The sequence below is a fragment of the Hippopotamus amphibius genome, chromosome 5, assembly GCF_030028045.1.
Source record: "Hippopotamus amphibius kiboko isolate mHipAmp2 chromosome 5, mHipAmp2.hap2, whole genome shotgun sequence".
Lineage (NCBI taxonomy): Eukaryota > Metazoa > Chordata > Mammalia > Artiodactyla > Hippopotamidae > Hippopotamus > Hippopotamus amphibius.
Window position 1 is genome coordinate 164,119,596 of NC_080190.1, and position 19,231 is coordinate 164,138,826.

The 19,231-nt window shown below is 45.9% G+C and overlaps 1 pseudogene; it reads left to right on the forward strand.

Annotated features, from left to right (window-relative positions):
• Window positions 1–17,808: 17,808 nt before the first annotated feature.
• LOC130854399 (cytochrome b-c1 complex subunit 7-like) lies at window positions 17,809–18,140 on the forward strand (annotated as a pseudogene).
• Window positions 18,141–19,231: the final 1,091 nt, after the last annotated feature.

The window sequence follows — 19,231 nt, forward strand, 5'->3', positions numbered from 1 at the left end:
TCACACCGCAGTTACAAATGAACTGATGTAACACATTCACACCTGCACAGCAGTGACTGGGAAGACAGTAGTCTCGAACGGAAAGCACTGATAAGACAGTGCGGCCAACAGAAGTTTTAATGTAACTGGAGTGTGGGTAATTTTTGACTCACCCTCGTGTTATGATTATTAAAAAGAGACAAGTTGGCAGGTGAATTTTGTCATACCTCTTTTTTTTTTTTTCCAAAATGGCAACTACAGCATCTCATCCTTGGCCTGATACATGAGGGGGTGATACAGTGTCATGCATAATTACAGGTCTCTCTTCCCTCCATTACCTCATAGCCTTACTTTTCAGTCAAGAGGCCATAAATCTCACTCAGCATGAGGTCATCTGGCTGGAGTGAAGTCCCCAAAAGTCTTACAGAAAACCTGATGCTAAATTATCAATGACGCAATTGACAGCAAGGGCTCCATGATACAAGATCTTGTTCCTTCCAATTTCCAGTGTGAGTCACCTGCTAGATTTCTCTATCTTATGCTCAATTCAGGGGCCAGACAGAGTTCCAAGGAACTGAAGAAGGGATGCCTTGTGGTAGCACAACCCCAGATTTGGAAGTTTCCCTGGAAATCCATCCTCTGCATGGCCCATATCACTCCAAGAAAGATGCATTGACCCCCTCTGGAGAGAGATATAGCCACCTCTACTGATTAGTGGAAAAAAATCCTCTAGATCCCAGGACTGGTGAGTCTCCCCTAGATGAGTCATCTGAATTCAGTCTTCTTCTGATTCAACCAAATCAAATTTAATGCCTACTAGGCGCTGGGCACAGTGCTGGAATTGGAGTGTAAAAATGAATTAGACAGCCTTTGCCTTTGAGGAGTTTGCTGTCTACCGGGTGAGACACAACGCAAACAACAGTGCTGATGCACCCTGACAAGGGTTATCAAAGAGGCAGACATAAAGTGCTGTAGGAAAACAGCTAAGACAAAATAATTCTGTTTAGGTGTGTGGGTTCCGGGGCCGTGTCTGTGAGTTAAGGCTATAAATGTTTCTAAGACACCATTGATTGTCTGTAACTTAATGATAGCTTTGGGTACACAATCGGAAGTACTGCAACATTAAATTATCAGACGCACTGTAGAAATGTTAACATTGGGAAAATGAGGCTGTTTGAACTCCCTTTCTGCTAAACCCAGGATCCCCTACACCTGGGTGGAGACTGAAAGTCTGTCCTCAGCATAGGGGTGAGCAGGACTAGCTCAGGCGCCAAGTTCAGACCTTAGAGAGATCTAAGGCAGGAGGGACCCACTAGCCAGGCACTAAAACATCAATAGCCAATGACGGAGGTGTAAGATGATGGAAGAAAGAATTATTCCATCACTTCTCCCAAGAAGAATACAGTGCAGGGTTGTAAGAAATGTTTCAACAAATGTTATGGGGGTAGATCTCCCAAAAGCTGCCCTGGCTGTTAACTTCCCTCCAAGGAGACTGTGCCTGGGTCAGTTGTGGGAGCTCTGGTTTTGTGAAGTGGGACCTGCATGTCAGATTCCTGTGATAATAGGAGACAGGCTGGGGTGGCCACCAGCAGGCTTTCTTGCCATCCCACCCCTTTCCTTTAAATAGATGCTGAATGAATATGCATTTGAAGGGGCATGAGACGGTTTGCCTGCCTGAGGCCCCACTTATTTTTATCCATCTCTGGCTGAAAGGCAGCATTCGAAAGCGACAGCCAAGGCAGGCTGTGTGGATGAAGTGTCAGCCCAAAGGCTGGGTGCGAGGTGGAGACTGGAAGGAGAGACTGTGAAGTGCAGAGCAGAGTCAGTCACCAGAACAGAGCAGGTCGGTTCGGAATGGAGGGGCGTGGGCGGTGGGAGGGGGGGTGCGTGCCCTGGAGATGCTGCCCAGGCTCCGGAGCTCACTGCAGGGGTTACGGGGCACTGGAGAAGTTGCGGGTGGGAAGGAGCCGTTCCGGGTGCTGAGGCTATTAGGCCACAACCATCTTCCAGTATTTTTTTAAAATTTATTATTATTATTTTTTGCCACGCTGTGTGGCTTGTGGGATCTTAGGGATCAAACTCGTGCCCCCTGCAGTGGAAGCATGGAGTCCTAACCACTGGACTGCCAGATAAGTCCCTCTGTGGCTTTTTTAAAAAATTATTTATTTATTTATCTATTTACATATTTATTTATTTTAAAAATTTTTATTTTTAATTAAAAAATTTTTGCCTCTGTGGCTTCTTAATTACCAGCTGTTGGATCATCTATTCTTCTACCACCAGGTACCTCTCTAAGTCACTGCCTTTACCAGAGTGTGTGTGTGTGTGTGTGTGTGTGTGTGTTTGAGGGTGGAGGAACTGGGGACAAGGGGTAGAGAAGGGAGCAAAACATGGGCCAGAAAGATCACCCTGGTTCACAGCATCCTGGAGACGACCTAGAGTAGCCCTGAGAGTCTTAGGTGATGAACAGTAGTTGACCGTTCTGGTCAAGAACACAGCAGTTTGAATCCCACAGGTCTCTGTTTGAATCTTCACTCTGCCCGTGACCCTGTGTAGTGTGGATAAGTTAATCTCTCTGAAGTTTCAGTCTCCTGGTCTGTGATATCTCTCTTGCAGGACTGTTCAAAGAATTAAATGAGATCGTGCATTGTAGGGGGTATAGTACTGTGCCTGGCACACAGCACAGGCTTAGTGAATAGTTGCTATCATTGTTGTTATAATGCTTATATTAATATATTCATATTATGACTCAATTTTGGTCTTTGAGCGCAAACCAAATCCTAAAATAACTGTACTGAGCAGTTGATGGGCCAAAAGACTCCATCATGGATTTCTAAGCAAGACAATCTCTTTTGGCTAGTGGGACTCTGCTGCATAGCACAGGGAGATCAATTCGATGCTTGGTGATGACCTAGAGGGGTGGGATAGGGAGGGTGGGAGGGAGGCTCCACAGGGAGGGGATGTGAGGATATATGTATAAATACAGCTGATTCACTTTGTTGTGCAGTGGAAACTGGCACAGCAGTATAAAGCAATTATACTCCAATAAAGATCTGAAGAAAAAAAAAAAAGAAAACCTCTTCACTGAAACCTAAAGTGAAACACAAAGGCCCTGGATCCCATGTTTTCTTGCTGAAAGATCTCGTGTAATTTACTTGATTTCTCTGAGTTCAGTTTTCTATGTAACAAATGGAGACGGAGACTCTCAGTACTGCGATTGTTGCCTGAAACAGAATAACCCACATCCCAGAGGGTTGGGAATGTACACTGTGGCCCTTGTCTCAGGAGAAGGGAAAGGTGGATGTGTGTCCCTTATCAAGTAGGAGTTTCACCTGTTCCTCCTATCAAGGTCTGTTCCTGGTGTCTATGACTGGTTTACAGTAGAGACTCTGTGATACGTGTTAAATGGATAAATGGGTAGATTAGTCCATGCATCCCTGTCCTCATCCATTCAAGAATTCTCCGCACACGGATGCTCCCTGCATCTGGCACCTGGCATGGCCTCAGCCACCTGCTCGTGTTAAGTCATTTCCCCTTCTTTTGAGGGAGGATTTTCCAGCCTGTCTCCTAGACTCAGGGAAGGGTATAAAAATGCGAGACTGGTAGAGAGAGGCAGAATACCAAAGATACAGAGAAAAGAGGAAAGGAAACAAAAAGCAGTCAGAAAAAGCTAGGCTGTGCTATGTCATAAAGAATAAGGAGAGGAGAGCAGGGCAGGGAGAAGAGAGGATGCAAGGAGGGAGAACCAGGCAATTCTCCTCATTTCCTTTTTCATTATGTTGGTTGCTGGACTGTGGTTCTTTCAATTCAATTGCACCCAGAAACCAGCCACCTGGGCCTTGGAATTTATTCACCTTATACAAATAATGAGCATTCACCATATGCCAGGAACTGGGTGAAGAATGTAGGATACAGAAGTAAATCATAAAATAGTCATGCCCTAGAGGAGCTCATGACCTAGAGGAAGCACCAGGTGTACACACACACACACACACATGCACGCACATGCGCGTGTATGAGTAGAGACACTGAGGCTTAAATGCTGTGGTGGAGAGTTATACGAAATGCTGTGGGGTAAATCAAGGAAGGCTTCACCAATGGAGGTGGCTTTTGAGCTGGGCCTTGAAGGGGAAGTTTACCACAGGGGCATGGGGTCCAAGTCCTTGTAGGGTTCACAACCTAAAAATAAATATAAATATGTGTATGTGTGTATAAATGTTAATATTCATATATAATATAGGAACACAGAGGAAGGAGGGGCTGAATCTGCTTCTGAAAGTCAGGGAGAACTCAGGGGTGATAAGCTTTAATCTGGGTTTTGAAGGATGCATAGGAGTTTACCAGGTAAAGATTGTAAGAGAAAGCAGCAGAATTTAGGCAGAAGGTCCCAGTCCCTTGGTCCCGTGGATGGGATACGTGGCACTCCTGAAGTTTATCCTGGCCTGGCCATGCCTAAGAAGTTGATTCTCTGGTATTTCAAGGGTGGATGAGACCAGTCCAGTGTTTATTTGTCACAATGAGCAGTGTTCTCAGTGATGACTACACCCAATTCCTTTGCGGTGATGAACAGTGTCGCGAAGTGATGTTACCTTTGCAAGAAAGTAATACTACCTGAGTTTGGCTCTGCATACCCACCCAGATAAAGGATTGATTGTCTTTCAAAGAATGAAGGCCCTGATGTTTAGGGGAACTGCAGACCTGAAACCCTAAAGTCTCTTCCAGTTAGTGGGGGTGTATGGGGCTGTAAGGAGTTGCAACTCTGGCCCAGCCCTTTCGCCGGCACTTATAAGAATTGACTAATATATTTTTGTTTCTCTGGTTTCAGATGCCTATCTCCTGATTGTTCAGACAAATGTCATCATCAGAGTCTAGAGGAGCCAGAGGTGGCCAGGCTGGGGAGGCCAAGAAGGCCTCTTAGATGAGATGTGATTTGAGCTGAGCCCTGGGGATGGGGAGTGTTTGGATTCATGTGCTGGGGAGGGGCAAGGGACTTGACTCCCCCATGCTTTGGTCCACTGTAAAGTGGGCATCGCCATATCATTTTATGGAGTTTGTCTAAGAATTTAATGTGACAATATGCTGCTACTCTATGCCATTAGGTAGGCAATACTAGCCCCATTTTAGAGTTGAGCAGACTGAGTCCTGGCACATAGCAGGTACTCAGTAAATGGTGGTAAGTCAAGAATGTCATCATCACCATCATCAACGTCATCACCGCAGGCATGTGGGCTGCTAAGATAAAAAGCGTGGATGGTGGGGACTTCCCTGGTGGTCTAGTGGTTAAGAATCTGCCTCCCAATGCAGGGGACGTGGGTTCAATCCCTGGTTGGGGAACTAAGATCCCACGTGCCACGGGCAACTAAGCCCATGTACCACAACTATGGAGCCTGCGTACCACAGCTACAGAGCCCACACTTTCTGGAGCCCACATGCCACAACAGGATCTTTCATGCGCTGCAATGAAAGATCCTGCATGCCGCAACAAAGACCCAACACAGCCAAAAATAAACAGATAAACAAACAAACAAACAAACAAAAGCGTGGTTGGAGGAGGTTTCTGACTGTCTTGTTGCTATTTCCCCAACCCCCAGAAGAGCGCCTGCACATAAAATGTCCTCAGTATAAATTTGCTCAATTAATGAATTCCTAGCTCCTCCACTTACCACTTCTGTGACTTTGGGCAAACTACTTAACCTCTTGGTGTCTCAGTTTCCTCATCTGTAAAATGGGGATAATAATGGTACCTACCCCACTGAATTATTGACGATAATAGAATAGTTCCTGACTCAATAAATATTTCCTCTTTTTATTATGTCTCACAGGAGCAAGAAGTGTCTGATTTGAAACTTTTACATCTGCTATGTTACATGTTCATGGACTTGGAGGGTGTTTTTCTGTCCATATATTAAAACACCCCTCCTTCTGAAGACCACAGCCTGAGAGTTGTCATGTTGACCTCTTACCAGGAAGAGGGGGATGGGGGCTCAGAAAGGCTGGTGGTCAGGGTTGAACATGGGCAGTGTGTGTGATGGTTAGGGACACTGGTTCTGGATGCTGTGAATGTGGGCTGTACTGATTGCTGTGTGACCTTGGGCAAGTTACTTGACTTCTCTGAGCCTCAATCCAGCAGCTGCAAAATGGGGATTACTAAAGCATCCACTTTGTGGCCTTGACACAGAGTACTAATGAACTAGTAGTGAAAAAAATGCCTGGGTGGAGACAGCAAAGGACAGGCCCTGTGCTGAACTTACTTTTAAATGATGGCTTTCCCCCTGCAAGGTCCCCGAGGGCCAGCAGTCACTGACAAAGGTGATTTAATTGGCAGGGGAATATGGTAGTGACCTGAATCATCATTACCCTGAATTCTTAGAGATGGAGGTAAGAGATTTGGGGAAGAGACAACTTTAACACTTCTGCTTAACCTCCCTACAAGTCACTTTCCAATTGGATTTGTTCTCTGCCAAGATTTTTTTTTAACTGCACCTTCGTGGAAAAGGCTGACAAGATCTCCCAACAAGAAACAATTTATCCTGCTTTCAAGCTACCCAGGGTTATGTTCAGATCTCGGATGTGTGACAAGGATCCTGTTGGCCTTGGCAGGGAAGGCCCGGACTGGGGAAAGGTGAGGGGGAATTATGAAGCATCTGACTTCAGCAGTTCAGTTCAGCCAGCATTCACCCGGCATCTCTGCAATGTGCTAAGCACTGGGGATGCAGAGACTGACTATGGCGTGGTCCCTGCCCTCAAGGAGCTCACTGTTTAGTAAGGGGAGGTACAGACACACTTCAAAGCCCTGAAGAACGTAACACACTCAGGAACATTGGGGAAGGAATTCCTTGAATGACCCGGGAGGAGGCAGGGGTGTTTCCTTCGGTTGGGAAGGAACATTCTACCTTTTTCCCAGAGTCTTCAGAGCTTCACAGACCTCCCACCTTCACCTCATTGACCAGTACATTTCTCCCTGTCTCTGAACTTTCAGACCTTACTCTCACTCCAACGTGTCTCCGAGAAATGCCAACCATGCGTTGGAATGGTGATGTATTATTTGGGTCTTTAAAGATATGAGCTCATTCATTCCATGGACATTTATTAGCCCCTTGACATGGCAGGCACGTGGCGGATGGACCCAGAGTGGGAGAGACCCGAGAGGATGGGGAGATGTAGAGGAGGATGTTGCACGAATCCAGGGGGAACTGATGAGGACCTGAACCGAGATGGTGCTGCTGATAGAGATGAGGGAGGATTCAAGAGGTACGGGGATGGGGTGAGCAGACGCCATAAGACCTGATGTGGATGAGTGCAGAGTGGTAGAGAAGATGGGGTCTAGATGCTCGTGTCAGCCTATCTGTGGTCAGTGTTTGATGCCGTTTAGTCCACAAGAGTGGTTTCCCAGTGGATGGGCAGGGTTTCTACAGGGCTGCCTGAGTTCTATCAATAAAATATGCCTTTAGAGTGCTTTAGAGGCTGTTTATAGATGGTCACTAATATGAAATTAAATAACCTTAAAACACAAAGTGAGAAAGATAGTAACGTCCACCCTCCTTGCATTCCTTGGTATAACAGGATGGAGAAAGTTTCAATTTGGGGTTAGTAATGGTAACACCTTTCTGGCTCTTCCTCATCTTCCTCTTGAATAAAGAGTAAAGAGAATATCAGGCAAAGAGCCCTAAGGAGGCAATGATATGTAGCTGGAATTTAATAACAGTGTTTTGTTTTCACTGTAGTCCTTTTTTCGGTACTTTTTATTTAAGGCAAGCACTTTCCATTTGGGGGATCAAGCTCTCTTTGTCAATACATTTATTTAAATTTTAAAAGTGAGTCAATCTAAAGGGAAAACATTAAGCAGATATGGCCAAAATTGTGCAGGTGTTAACTGACTCAAAAGTTGAGGAAACAGACACCCAGACACTCCTTCTCTGCCACCGTGGTGAAGAGGGTAACTGGGGTGATGGTTCAAAGGGGACGAGAATGGAGCATAGTATTAACAATTGCAGCACTAGGTACCAAAGGCCAATCATCCCAGTCTTACATCAAGGCATTAGATGAACTCGGCCTAATTTAGAAAGGATAATTTTGGACTTCCCTGGTGGTGAAGTGGTTAGGAATCCGCCTGCCAATGCAGGGGACACAGGTTCGATTCCTGGTCCAGGAAGATCCCACACGCCGTGGAGCAACTAAGCCCGAGAGCTACAATTACTGAGCCCATGTGCTGCAACTACGGAAGCTCATGCGCCTAGAGCCCGTGCTCCACCACAAGAGAAGCCACCTCAATGAGAAGCTTGCACACTGAAACGAAGAGTAGACCCTGTTCGCTGCAGCTAGAGAAAGCCCACACGCAGCAATGAAGACCCAATTCAGCCAAAGGAAAAAAAAAAAAAAGAAATGATAATTTTGTTTTTCACTGAAATAAGCTAATGTTTCCACATCCTCTGATTTATTTGGAGGGAGTATTATAGTCACATCAGTTTACAAATAAAGGCGAGAAGGAGGGCAGGAGGAGGCAGAGAGGGACAGGCATGATTTATCTGAACATAGGGATTCTCCATACTTGTGTAATGTTTTCCTTCTTATAAGCAATGCCACACATCACACCATATGTTTGCAGCCTCTCAGCAATTGTGAGTTTGTTACTGAGGAGATGAGCAGAAACAACTGAGACTGAGTAAATGACATAATAACAGCAACAGGCACTGTCTGAGCACCACATGGAATGTTAATATCTCATCCCAAAAGCATCCCTATGAGGTGGGGACCTATCATTGTCATCATCTCTAATTTAGGGAGGAGAAAATGACTCCCTGTAACTTGGTCAAGGTCACACATCTAGCAAGTCAAGATCCAGGATTTGAACCCAGGCAGTCTGGAGAAACGGTCCGTGCACTGAATGGTTCTGCTACCCTGGGTGGCAGTTGAGACTGTGACCTGTGTCCTGTAGCCTGTGTTCTACTGCCATTTATTGAGTATCTCCTGTGTGCCCGGCACCGTGCCCGGCACGAGGGCTACAGAGATAACTAAGATTCAGTGTCTGCCTCGGGGGCGGGGGTGGGGGACAGACATAGACAACTTGAGGTGACAGTTTTTCGTGATGAAGGCAAGAACAAAATCTAGTGAAGCCACAAAGGAGGGACTGATCTCCCAGGGAAGGTCTCGCTGAGCAAGGGTGGCTGGAGTTGACCTTAAGCATGAAGTCACTTGGTGGATGGATGAGGGAAGTAGTGGTGTGTGGAGGTCATCCCCCAGCAGAAGAAGCCACAAGTATAAATGGCTGTAAAGCAAGATGAAAGTTTGCGAAATTATAATAAAGTCTGGCAGGAGCGTGCCTGTGAGGGTCAGGGAACTGGGACTTCAGAGTGGGTGCCAGCAGGAGTTTGGTTTGCAACACCTGGTAAAACACAAGCATTCCCCAAGCCCATCCACTGCCAGATAACAACTGGTCAGATCTCTGTATTCAAAGAAAGCATAATGGAACAGGCCAGCAAAACGCAGACCAGCTAAGACAGCCTTGAGGCTGGTGGTGAAAGCTGCAAGACAGGAAACAAAGTCACAGCCTTCAAAAGCCCCTTAAACTCAAGTTCCCATCAGCCCTGAAAAAAGTGCCTCTCTGCACTGAGACCCTGCGACGACATTTGTCATTTTCCCATTTCCATAGTAAGATTGTTGCATTTTGTTTTCACCTTCTCTGCACGTAATCACTCTCCTTTGAAGCGAGCTGGTGCAGAACAACCCAGCTGCAGCTTCAATGATGCTGAATGTGGGGAGAAGATTATCATCAAAACAACCTGCCAGCACAGCCCCGTGGTGACTCAATTCTCTCTCCCCAGCAGTATTCACCTTCGGGACTCGTATTCGCATACATTCATGGTCGTTTAGGACAGAGTGACGGGCACAGTGGTGGGCACGTGGGGGCATGGAATTCCAAGTTACTCTTAGGTGCCTGTGATGACAGTCAATGCTGCTCACTTGGTGTGGATGGGGCATTGGTGGGGCACCGACAGTGTACAAGGAGCTTTGCTAAGGGCTGGGAGGAGGCAGGAGATACAGAGATGAATTAGGTACAGAGCCACATCAAGAAGCCTAGGGTCTGGAAGGGGAGAGAGAAACCATAAATAATTGCAGCACAGGCAGATGGTACCCAGGACCTTAAGAGAGGCAGGGAAGGTGGCTTTGCTGTTCAGAGGAAGAATATTACTTGCAGCTCAGGGAAAAGGCGAAGGCTTGTAGTGGATTCTAGCTAACTGAAGTCTCTCAGTCATATATTTAGCAAACATGTGCTTGCTCTGGGGTTATGAATTCTGCCGAGTGCCAGAGGCACACAGGTCCATGCTGAATAAGGCAAAAAAGGCTGCCCAGGTGGATTATGTCCTAGTAATGGGTAGGGGGACACTTAAAAATACAAATTAACCAGTAGTGAATGGGAAACTTTGAATAAAATAAGTGCTACAAAGAAAATCAAACATATGGATACATTCCATCATGCCTAGGGCCAATGGGGCCACTTTAAATTGCATAATCAGGACAGGCCTGAAGGTTAAGAAAGAGTCAACCTTGAAAGGATTTGGAGGAACAGGGTTTGTGACCGAGGGAACTGAAAGTGCAAAGGCCCTGAGGCAGGAATGATATTGGGTGTGTGGCTGGAGGGCAGAGAAGGCAGAGGGAAGGAGATGAGGTTGGAGAGGCTAGCCCACTCTGGGCAGGAGTTTGGATTTTACTGCAAGTGCGATAGGAAACTGGCAGGGCTTAGCTGGGGGATGGGAGGATTAGTTTAGTGAAGATGAGAGGGGTCTCCTTACAGGCAGGGGGACAAGCATGCTTACCTTTGGGAAACTGTGAAGAGGCCATTTTAGAGAGACATCAGGAGCCAAATCAAGGAGACCCTTGAATGCCTGTGGTTTGGCCTTTGGCCCTAAGAAACATAACCGTAAAGGAATCCATTCTTTAGATTCTGCAGATCCTGTCTCTGACGCAAACAGCCATCTGTGAGTTATTTCAACTCTGTCTTCTACAGCAACGCTCTGCATCCCTAGAGCATCTCTGCAGAAGAGGTTTAGTTTCCCCCCAAACCAATGAGAGAAGCAGTGAATTTACACTGGCAGCCCTGAGACCACGGGAGAGAGTGAGCCCTGGGCACGTACTTCCTAATTCCCTCACAACCCCCCCCCCCCCACCACACACACACAAGCATAGTAAAAAAAAAAAAAAAAGCACAAATCTATGAGGATACTTAAAACCATTAACTTGTACACTTGAAAGAGGTGATTCTGTGACATGTGAATTTTATCCCAATAAACCATGTAAAAGAACTGGGATTTTCATGGCACTGTAATGTGCTGATTAAGACCATAAGCTTTGGAGCTAGGTGGGTTCAAATCCCAGCTCTGGTGATGAAAATATTCTAAAATTAATTATGGTGATGGTTGCATCCCTCTGAATATACTAAAACCATTAAATGGTACATTTTAAATGGGTGAATTCTATGGTGTTTGAATTGTATCTCAATAAAGCTGTTACCAGAATGTCAGCTCTAATTTTTCTAATTTGTGACCTTGCTAAGTCTCTCTGCATCTTGGTTTTCCTTTTCTAAAATGAGGGAACTAAGACCTTATAGGATTGTTGTGAGAGTTAAAGTGGGTGATTCTTGTAACGCTTTCAGCCTGACACATACTTAACGATGTTATTGTGTGTGTGTGTGTGTACACATTTAGTTTTTTTTTTAATTAAAAAAAATTTTTATTCCTTTATTGGCTGCCTTGGGTCTTCCTTGCGGTGCGAGGGCTTTCTTTAGCTGCGGCAAATGGGGGCTGTGCTTCGTTGCAGTGCGTAGGCTGCTCAATGTGGTGGCTTCTCTTCTTTCGGAGCATGGGCTCTAGGCGCGCGTGGGCTTCAGTAGTTGTGGCTCGAGGACTCTAGAGTGCAGGGTCAGTAGTGGCGCACGGGCTTAGTTGTTTCGCGGCATGTGGGATCCTTCCAGACCAGAGCTCAAACCTGTGTCCCCTGCATTGGCAGGCAGATTCTTAACCACTCCACCACCAGGGAAGCCCTACATGTTGGTTTTTAATGTTAAGTATGAGGCTTACTTTCTGGTACCAATTCTCCTGCTTGCTAGTTTTGGGGATTTGGGGATGTTTACTAATATTCTCTGGGCCTTAATTTCCTCACTTGTAAAACGAGATAACATTATGTTCCCCACGTATGTGTTGCAAGATTTCTGTTTAGGCTCAGATACAAGATTGATGTTAAAACTCTTCCTAAACTGTGATATACAGCAGTGATGCTCTGAGAGGTTCTGTTCGTGTTTAGGAAAATAGATTCTGCAGCAAGAGTCCCCAGATTCGACTCCTGCTTACAAGCTGTGACCTCTTGGGCAAATTCTTAAACCTCTTTGTGCCTCAGTTTCCTTATCTGCAAACGGGGGTCATACTTGTGCCTACCTTATGGGATTATCGTGCAGATTCCATGGGTTAAAATGTGCAAGGCACATTTTATTAGAACAGAGTAAGCACTAAATAAATGTTTGCTATTATTATTATCACAAGAAACAGGCAAGTTTTGATGGTGATAGCAGAGAGAAAAAGTCTCACTTTTTCACGAAGCACAGCAGAAAGCTGCTAGCATTGTGGACAGAACACAAGAGGCAACATTGTGAAGTGAAACTATTTGCTCAGTTCAGGACAATGTCCCGAAGAAACCATGCAGGTTGTATTGCAGGACCCTTCTCTCGACTGAAAAAAATACACAACCTAACAGTTGAGACGTATGTTTCATTCCGTGGACTTGCTGAGGACTTAAGTCTGGGATACAGCCTCTCAGACAGTTCTGAGGGAGTACTCCGAGATAAGGGAGGAGTCAGGATAGATAGGAGCTTTTGCAACAAAAACTAGGGAGGTGGTCAGAACATCAAAAGATTACTGTAACTTAAAGAAACCCAGACATCTCAGCTTAATGAATTTAGGGTTTCTATGTATGGGAAGATGCAAGGGTCTGGGCTCATTGAAATCATTCCTTTGACGTGCACTGTAAATATTTAGGGCCAGTATCCTGTTTTTCTCCATCCTGAGTCCCCTCAGGGTGTGCAGTCAGTGGCCGCAGTGGCTGATGGCTTGATGGCTGTAACATCCTTTGTTTACTGACATGGCAGTTCCTGGTCCACACGTCCCAGGAGCATAATTTATCCAGCGGCTTGCACTGGCTGAAGTCTCACCCCATGGAGCACTAAATCCACTGTACTTCAGTTCTGTGCTCCTGTGGATGGGAACCCCGAGTGAGTAGATCCTTGGACAGAGCTAACAGAAACAGAGAAGAGGCAAGAGGCATGTGGCCTGGGCTGGAGGGAAACTGGAATTGGAAAATGTCTCTGAGGAAAAGATGTCCAGATGTGGGGGCCACTTCTCTGGAGTTATTTTTCCTCCAGAGGATTAGCTCCTCAAGGCCTGTTTACCCTGGTTACGCTACACCTCAATTTTTTGTCTCCCAAGTGCCACGACACTGGTGAAAACTCATCAGCTGTGTTCTACTTGGTCTGTCAGCTCCACAGGGCTTAAAAATTAGCAGATGCTTACAATTAATCTTCAACAAAGGAGGCAAGAGTATACAATGGGGAAAAGACAGTCTCTTAAGCAAATGGTGCTGGGAAAGTTGGACAGCCACATATAAATCGACGTGTAAACACACCCTCACAGCATATACAAAATTAAACTCAAAATGGCCTAAAGACTTAAGTATGAGACAAGACACCATAAGACTCCTAGAAGAGAACACAGGCAAAGCATTCTCTGACATAAATTGTACCAATGTTTGCTTAGTCTCCCAAGACAATGGAAATAAAAGCAAAAATAAACAAATGGGACCTAATCAAACTTAGAAGCTTTTCCACAGCAAAGGAAACCATAGACAAAATGAAAAGACAACCTACAGACTGGGAGAGAATATTTGCAAATGATGCAACCGACAAGGATTTAATTTCCAAAATATACAAATAGCCCCTACAATTCAATAACAAAAAACAAACCACCCAATTAAAAAATGAGCAAAAGGAACTTCCCTGGTGGTCCAGTGATTAAGACTACAGGCTCCCAATGCAGGGGGCTTGGGTTCAATCCCTGGTCAGGGAACTAGATCCTGCACGCCACAACTAAGAGCCTGGATGCTGCAACTAAAGAACCCAAAGTCCTCAATGAAGATCCCACACGTAGCAATGAAGATCCTGAGTGTCGCAACTAAGACCCAGTGCAGCCCAATAAAGAAATATTAAAAAAGAAAGAAAGAAAGGAAAATGAGCAGAAGACCTAAATAGACATTTCTTCAAAGAAGACATATAGATGGCCAATAGGCACATGGAAAGATGCTCTTCATTGCTAATTATCAGAGAAATGCAAATCAAAACTACAATGAGGCACCACCTCAGACCAGTCAGAATGGCCATCATTAAAAAGTCTACAAATAATAAATGCTGGAGAGGGTGTGGAAAAAAGAGAACCCTCTTACACTGTTGGTGGGAATGTAAATTGGTACAGCCACTATGGAACAGTATGGAGGTTCCTCAAAGAACTAAAAATAGAGTTGCCATATGATCCAGCAATCCCACTCCTGGGCATATATCCAGACAAAACTGTAATTTGAAAAGGTACATGCACCCCGATGTTCGTAGCAGCACTGCATGCAACAGCCAAGACATGGGAACAACTTAAATGTCCATCGACAGAGAAATGGATAAAGAAGATGTGGTGTGTGTGTGTATATATATATATAACTGAGTCACTTTTCTGTACAGCAGAAATTAAACAGAACCTTGTAAATCACCTATACTTTAATAAAATTAAAAAGAAAAAGATTGGCAGATGCTCAAGTGAGAGAAGGAAGGCGGCAGGGCACAACCATTAAAAGAATGACACAACCATTAAGAAGAACAGGATACCACAAAAACTGCTTAGAACCTACTCGGCCCAAGATGGTGGATGATTTGACTTCCAGCGGACCTTGAGCCTCATTATATGCTTATGGTAATACACTAGCATATGCTAAATGACACAGCCACAGGTGCCATGACAGTTCCAAGGTCGACCATAACAGGCCAAAAAGTGGGCAGTGGCCCAATTTCTGGAAATCTCTGCCCCTTCCCCCAAATAGTTGGAAGAATCCTCCCACTCCTTAGCCTATGAAATTACCCAGCCCATAAAAACTAACCACCACCCCCCCCGACCCCATCTGCTCTTGCCTTTTGAGATGGTCCACATTCTGTCTATGGAGTGTGTATCTCTCCAAATAAACCTGCTTTCACTTCATTCTGGCTTGCTCTTGAATTCTTTCCTGTGTGAAACCAACACACCTCACTTGGTGGCCTGCCCCAGGGACTGACTCAAGACCTGGGACAGGACCATCCTCTCACACCCATTTTTCCTGCAACACGAGGGAAAGAGCAGTCTGGAATGTCAGGCTCACCGCAGGGTGTTCCCCTCTCTCTAGCATCTTGACCTCTCAAACCCTGGGTTACCACGTGGCGCTCCCCTGCCCGTGTAATTCAGAGCACTCCTTAGATAAGCAGCATCGCCATGATCTGTGAACTTGTCAGGAAAGCAAATTTGTGCACGTGAACCTGACCCAGTGAGTCAGAACCTCTGGGGACAAAGCCCAGGAAACTGATTTAACAAGCTCTCTTATGTACACCAAAGGTGGAGAACCACTGTCCCATGCTTTCAAAAGATTTGTTTTTGTAGTTTAATCCAGATTTTATAGCTGTTCTCTGAAGGAAGGTTGGTGTGATTCAAAATACCATAGCTAGAGATGGAAATCTGCAAGACAGTGTACTTTTCAAGAATTGTCTCTGTTAATTTTCAAGAACTGGGGTAATTTTGGTTCACTTCTGTATCTCCAGCACTCGGAATAATACTTAGCCCTTGAGCAAGCCCTGAGGAAACATACGTTGAATACATAAAACTCTGATGTAGTTTTTATTATCCCCATTTTACAGATGAGAAAATAGAGACTCAGTTGAGTAAATGACTTGCCCAATATCATCCAGGTAGTAAGTGGCAGAACTGGTATTTGAAGCAAAGAATCCACTGCCCGTGCTATCCTGATGGGAACACAGAGGCCCTGGTCATATGACGGCCCAGCAGTGCAGGAAGGAGAAGCAGGAAGGGCATCCAACCAGCCAACGCTGCTGATGTGGGGGCTCTCCTAAGGTGGGCACTGCTTCTGAGGCTGGAGTGTTAGAAACATCATCACAGGCGTGACTCCTGCTGCAGCCAGGTGGGTGTGTGGGACTAGTTAAGTCAGAGCTCTGCTAAGAGAAGAGATAATTAGTTTCAGGCCTTCTTTGTGAGGTTTTGTCCTCTGGCGCTCGAGGACTTGGCTCCCAGAGCAGGGATTATGGAAAATTCCTCTTACATCCAAAGAGCAAGCAGGTACCTGCAAGAGCGGAGAAATTGGCGGCCAATCAGAAGAAAGCTGCCTGGGCTCAGGCAGAGCCGTACTTGGGTTGGCCTGGCTCCCCAGGGCGTCATCTCTACAGGGCCAGTTTCCTTTCCCCAGAATAGCCCAGAAGCCTGTGGGATGGGAAATCCTTTTGGTTTCAGTGGATGCAGGAAAGTGCGTCACTGCAATGTGGGCTCCCAGGGGAGGGGAGGAACCTTTTCCTGAAGGAAGGACTTTTCAATACCCTCCTGTCTGTCTCTTGTCTCCATGGAAATGGCAGAGAGGCCCAAACAAGAAGTCAGCTTCCTTGGGGAAGGGAGGGCCAACCCATGGGCGAGAGCTTCCCACCATCAAAGTCTTGGCTGTGAACTACGGCATCTCCACAAGGCACCGTGGGATCCCATCTGGGTGAGGGCAGTGGCTAGGAAAATGGGCTGTGACCCCACTGAGCCCAAAGCAGGCCAATAGGGATGGTCTAAGAACAAGCTTCAGAATGTGCAAGTTGGAAGAGGTTTTAGAGATCATCTGGGACCCAGGAATGACGTGGCTTGCCCAAGATCACACAGTAAGTCCTATAGACAAGGACTAAAATCCCGTCTGCTGGTGTTCCTTCCTACTCCAGAAGGAGCCTGCTTCAGTTACAGTAACAATGCAAATTGAATCGTGCATTTATTGAAAGCTTGCCACGTGCAGGACACGTGCTGACTTCCTTCCATACATCATCTCAGTGACTTCTCACAAGGTTGAAGGCACGTACCACTGCCGCCTGTTTACAGACAAAGTAATGAGTCAGAGGGTCCGAGTGTGCCAGTCAAGGCCACATAGTTGCTAGGTAACCAAGCTGGTAGGTACACCTAGGGCATCTGACAGTAGACGCTGGGCCCATAACTGCTATTCTTTTCCTTCATAGTTCTGGGTCTTCTACTCCTCCTGGACTCCCACTCACCAGCCCTCCCCTCTGTGCCCACGGTGGCTCCCAATCTATGTGCCAAGTATCTGTCAGCTTCTGATATTTAAGTGCACTTCGGGTGCTGTTTTGTTGTAGGACACGACAGCCAAGGAGAAGCCTTGGGCCTTTTTCGAAATAGCTGTCTAGACTAATAAAATAATTATTTTGTGATTGCCAAAGTAACATCAGTGTTCCTTACAGAAGTCTGAGAAACTATGAATAAGTAAAAAGAAGGCAGAAAAAAAAGAACTCGCATGTTTCTTGTCGCTTTCTTCTGAAAATCGTCCACTTACCCATTGATGATCTTAATGATTTCCTCATCAATTTGCTCTAGGACTGTGTTCTTTATACTCATAATTCTGATCAACATCTTTTTTTCCCTTCCCAATTTGTTGTTTGTTCGTGAATTTTGAAAAATATTTTTGGCTCTAGGACTTACCCAGCAGGCAATGCTTCTCTCTCAGGTCCAAATGGCAAGCAGACCTGCCATTGCAGCAAGTAAGTGGCTGGAGAGTATTTGAAAATAGTGTTATGCTGCCTGCCGGGTTCAATAAACCGGGCTTAATGCGAGATGATACAATGTATGAGAACGATGATGTAAAAGAAGCCATGAGAAGGCTTCCCGAGAATCTTTATAACGACAGGGTGTTTCGCACTGAGAGCGCTGGACGGGACCATGACACGGCAGATATTGCCTAAAGAGCAGCGGACAAAATATGGGGGAGGATAAATTCTACCTTGAACTGTATCCGAAAGAGGTTATTCGGGAAAGAAAGAGAGAGAAGAATGGGCAAAGAAATAATGATGTAGTCTAAACCTGTGGATGCAGGGGACTTCCCTGGTGATGCAGTGGTTCAGAATCCACCTGCCAATGTAAGGAACATGGGTTCGATCCCTGGTCCAGGAAGATCCCATATGCTGCGGAGCAACTAAGCCCGCATGCCACAACTACTGAGACTGTGCTCTAGAGCCCGAGAGCCAAAACTAATGAGCTCACATGCCTAGAGCCCATGCTCTGCAACAAGAGAAGCGACCGTAATGAGAAGCCCGCGCACCGCAACTAGAGAAAGCCCACGCTCAGCAACGAAGACCCAAGCAGCCAAAAATAAAAATTAATTTATCAATCTGTGGATGCAGCTCTCCTAAGGTATTTTTATGAAGTTGGTTAAACCTGAAACGTGCAATGTAGAACTACCCGGGCTGTAAATGTATTACTTTAAATAAATATCTATTATAACTACTGTTAGGAAAAAAAAGAAAAATGTTTTTGGAAGTTGGAAGCGGCTGCCTAGATTGTAGTGGACTGGTCGTTTGCCCTGCAGAGATCCATTTGCTGCCTGACTGGCAATGACAGGCAGAGACATTGACATTGGCCATCGCAAGTGTTCCCTCATGGCTGTCGAGGCTCTTCCTGACCAGCATGACCTGGAAAAAGCAGTCCTGCCCTCGGAGGCCCCAGGGAGCCAGTCAGCAATGCCATTGTCATTTATTATCCTCTCCTGAGAAGGGCAGGGCTCTTCTTGGGAGCTGAGAACGAGAACTACAGAACCTGGGGGTTCTTCCCAGTCCCCAGAGCCTATTGTGTAAACCCTGGATGGAGCTGAAAGGAAACGGTCCTGTGACATCTCTCTCCATACATGTAACTCCATTCAGGTTCCATTGGCTGGAGAGCTGAAGTCACCATCACAAAGACAATTTGTGTGGCTGGAGGGCCACCAGCTGCCCAGGTTCCTCAGGGCTGCCTTGCTGTTTTCATGTCCCCCCTAGGAAGTAGGCAGAGCAGGTTAGTAGGAGTTTACCTTGCAGATGAGAAAGCCGAGGCTCCGGAGGAAGGCACCGGGGCTGGGACTAGGATCTGAGCTCCAGGGAGCTTTCATGATGAGGGATGAGATG